We start from the raw sequence: 4,867 nt of genomic DNA on the forward strand, positions 1-4,867 counted from the left end.
TCCTCTCCAACATTTTCCTTTTTGATTATTTTAGTCAATCTGATAAGCATGTAGTGGTACCACAGAGTTGTCTTAATATGTATTTCTCTAATCATTAATGATTTAGAGCAAGTTCTTATATGAATACAGTCTTAATTTCTTCAACTGAAAGCTGCCCAAATAAGTGATTTGATAATTTATCATTTGGACAATGAATTGCTTTCTCATAAATTTAACTCACTTTACACACACACACACACACACACACACACACACATACACACACACACACATATATGTATATATATATATATACATATATACATATATATTAGAAATGAGTCCTTTATCAGGAACACTCATTGTCAAAATTTTTTCCCAACTTTCTGCATCCCTTTTAGTATTGGCAAAAAACCCCTTTTTTTCATTTTCCTATAGTTGAAATGATCCTTTTCGTAATTTATGATATACTCTATCTCCTGTTTTATCATCAACTTCTCACCACTCCATAGATCCAGTGGATAGAAATACTTATACCCTCTTAATTGGTCTATAGTATCACCTTTTTATGTGATTTCAGCTTTATTTTGGCATAGGTTTAAAGATGTGTGTCTATGCCTAGTCTTTCTCATTCCATTTTCCAGTTTTCCCAGAAGGTTTTGCAAATGGATAGTACTTACGATACAAGCTAGAGTCCAAAGACTCCAATTACTATTGTTTCTTTACTGCTTGTTTGTTTTTATTTTAAATGCATTAATTTATTTATTTTCATCCATTTGTACATGCATATTTCCAAGTTGCAAAATTTCCCTCCAGCTTCTCTTCCCACCCCTTCCACACATCAGGGAATAGTCAGGTTAGCATTTTTATATACATATTTTGTCAAACATATTTACAAATTAGTAATTTTTGGCATGAGGAATTATGATTAAGGGAAAACAGTACAGAAGACATCTTTTTAAAGTGTTCATCAGACTTGAAAGGGTTGTTTGTTTTTCCTATGCAGTTTGCTTTTTTTTTCCCTCCCTGGCTGGGGATAATATAGTCAATGGCTAGTCAAATACAGTTGTCCTATCTCGCCGGACTGTTGAGAGGAGTTGCTTCCATCAAGGCTTTACATCTCATAATGTTGTTCATTTGTACATTGTTCTCTTGGCTTTACTTTCTTTGTTCAGTATCAGATCCCACAAGTCATCCCATGTTTCTCTAGAGTCTGACCATCTATGGTTTCCTATAGAACAATAGTATTCATAGTATTCCTGTACCATAATTGTTTAGTCATTCCCCAATTGATATGCATTCGTTCAATTTCCAAATTTTTGCCACTACCAAAAGAGCTGCTATGAATATTTGGAACATCTGACTTTTCCCATTTTTTACAATTTCTATTGGATATCATACTAGAATTGGAATTGCTGAGTCAAAGGATATGAAGAGTTTTATTGCTCTTTGGGCATATTTCCAGATTTCTCTCCAGAATGTTTGGATCTGTTCACAACTCTACCAGCAATGCATCAATGTCCAAATCCTCCCACAACCTCTCCAACATGGATCATCTTCCCTTTTTCTCCTCTTGGCTAAAGTACGAGATGTGAGATGATACCTCCTTGTGTTTTAATTTGCATTTATCTAAGCAATAGAGATTTGGAGCATTTTTATGTGATTATATATAGCCTTAATTTCTTCATTTGAAATATGTCTGTTCATATCCTTTGACTACTTATCAATTCAAAATGATTTGAGATATAAATTTGATGCAGTTCTCTATTTTAGAAATGAGACCATTATCAGAACTCCTGGTTGTGAAGATTGTTTCCAAGTTTTCTACTTTTCTTCTAATTTTGGCAGCGTTGATTTTATTAGTGAAAAACTTTTAAATTAAGTATAGTCAGAATCGGTCATTAATTTATTCTTTTTCCATAGATCAGATAGGTAATTCTTTGGTATATTACTTTATCTATAGAGTCACTTGTTACAGCTAAATCTTGTATCCATTTTGACATTATTTTGGTATTTAATGTCTAATCTGATATACTGATATCCATTTCTCTATTTCTTTGTCAGTAACAAAAAAAAATTTGAAAACTGACAATTTATAATATAATTTTAGATCTGATACAGTTAGGGCAACTTCTGTTGCATTTTTTTCACTAATTCCTTTCATATTATTTTTGTAGGAAATAATAATTTTTAAATTTATTTTTCCAGCTATAAGAAAAGGCAATTTTCAACCAAAATATTTTTTCTAGGTTTTGAGATTTATATTTTTCAGCCTCACTAACCTTCCTCCTCCCTACTCCTGACAGAAAGTTATTTAATATTGACTATACATAATGTAACATCTTCATAAAAATTGACCTTTTATTAAGGCATAAAAGTTTAATAATAAAATGCAGAAAGGAAGAAATAGTGGATTTTATTTTTTCAATTTTTTATTGTTTTAATTTTTTCAAGTATGATTTTGGTTTATTTATTTTATATTATTACAGTATTTTTGTTATGAGTAAACATAAACCCCCCTCCCCCACAAGAAGATGAGAAACATCAAGAATAGTGAGAAAAAAATGTACTTCAATCTATGTTCACATTACAATGGCTCTGTCTCTCGGCTGAGTTGCCTTCTTTATCATAAGTCTACCGGAGAAGTTCCTTCAATATTTTCCCCAGTTGCTATTACTAACCGTATTTCTCTCCACTCCTTTCCTCCCCACTCTCATTTATTCTATTCTCTCTCTCTCCTTTCATTCTGGCCCTGTCCAAAAGTGTACTGTATCTGAGTAACTTCTCCCACAATCTTCCCTCTCTTCTATCACCTATTCTCCACTTTTTCCCTCCTCCAATTCCCCCTTATCCCATCCCTCTCTTCTCATTTTCCTCTAGGGAAAGATAGATTTCTATACCCTATTAAGTGTGTATGATATTTCCCTCTGAGTTATTTCTGATGAGAATGAAGGCTCACTCATTCCCGCTTGGCTTCCCTAATTCCACTCCATTGAAAAAGCTTTTTATTGACTCTTATGTGAAATTTCTTAGCTCCTTCTTCCTCTCCTTTCTCTTATACCAAGTACTTCCCTTTATCATAAATTGACTCCATCTTTTTCTATATCATATTCTGCTCCTTCCTGTGTCCTGTGTATATATGCTCCTTCTAACAAGCTCTTATAAATGAGAAAGTTCATATGAGTTATCAATATCTTCTTCCAATTCAGGAATACAAACAGTTCAATATCATTAAGTTACTCATAGTTAATCCCTCTCTTCCACTCCCTCTATAGTTCACCAGAGTCCTCTACTTGAAGATCAAATTTTCTGTCCAGCTCTGATTGTTTCAATAGGAAAGTTTGAAAGTCCCCTGTTTCATTGAAAGTCCATTGTTTACACTGAAAGAGGATGTTTAGTTTCACTGGGTAGTTGATTCTTGGTTGTAAATCAAGATCTTTTGCCTTCCAGAACATCAAGTCCTTAATGTAGATCCTGCCAGATCCTGTATAATCTTGACTATGGAGTCAGAGTGATTGAATTGTTTGTTTATGGCAGTTTTTAGAATTTTCTCTTTGACCTGGGAGCTTTGGAATTTGGCTATAATATTCCTGGGAGTTTTTCTTTTGGGATCTCTTTTAGGAGGTGACTGGTGAATTCCCTCAATTTCTATTTTACCCTCTGTTTCTAGGATCTCAGGGAAATTTTGCTGTATTATTTCTTGAAAAATGAAGTCTAGACTCTTTCCCTGGTCATCACTTTCAGGTAGTACAATAATTTTTAAATTATTTATTCTGGATCTGTTTTCAAGATTGGTTGTTTTTCCAATGAGATATTTCACATTTCCTTCTAATTTTGGGGTTTTTTTTGGAAGAGTTCTATTTCTTCCTGATTTCTTGCAAAGTCATCAGCTTCCTTTAGTTCCTGCATTTGAAGAATGTATTTTCTTCAGAGAGGCATTCTTCTCCTCATTTGTCTTTTGTTTTGTTTTTTACATTTGACCAAAACTGGTTTTTAACATATTATTTTCTTCATTATTCTTTGTATTTCTTTCACCAAGCTGCTGATTTGGTTTTCATGATTTTTCTGTATAGCTCTAATTTCTCTTTCCAATTTTTCCTCCACCTCCCTTACTTGCTGGTTTTGGATACAGAAGCTTCAATTTTATCATCATCTGAGTATATGTTTTCACCTTCCATGGGACTAAATTAATTTTCTATGGTAAGATTCTTCTTTTTTGTTGTTGTTTACTTATTTTCTCAGCCCAAGACTAATTTACAGCATTGAAGGTTTGGGGTTTTTTTTGGGGGACAACCCACTGGGACTTTTATTCCTCCAAGGTCTTATGCTCTCTTGCCTGTGCTTTGATATTTAGATAACCATAGGCTTTCCCCTTTGCCCTGGAACTGTGATCAGGGTCCCTGCTATTTTAGTATGGAAAGTCAAACTGCAAGCTGAGTCTGAGTGTGGGTAAACAGCAGAGTCCTGCCTCAGGTTGAGGAGAGACATTTCTGCAGTCTTTCATGACCCCCTTTCCATCTGTTGGCTGTGATTGGGAAATGCAGGCTGGTTTCTCATGATTCTCACTGCAGGTTCTGTGGCTGTTGCTCTTCACTCCACATCACTCTTACTGGTGTAGCAGAGTTCTCTTAATGCCCCTTCAAGCTTTTCCTGGTGATCCCTGGTCTGTGTTTGGTTGTGTTGCACTGTAGCCTGGGATTTTTTTCAACTCCAGGACCTGAAGAAACAGACCTTTCCTGTAGAGCTTCTAAGTTATCTTGGACTGGGAAAATGTATAACTCAGTCTTTCTGTGGGCTCTGCTTCTCTAAATTTTGGCTAGAGTTATAATTTGATGGCTTTTGGAGTTTTGGTTGGAAGGAGTTCCCAGGAAATGCTGCCTTCATGCAG

Source organism: Macrotis lagotis, chromosome X, assembly GCF_037893015.1.
Source record: "Macrotis lagotis isolate mMagLag1 chromosome X, bilby.v1.9.chrom.fasta, whole genome shotgun sequence".
NCBI classification, from domain to species: Eukaryota; Metazoa; Chordata; class Mammalia; order Peramelemorphia; family Peramelidae; genus Macrotis; species Macrotis lagotis.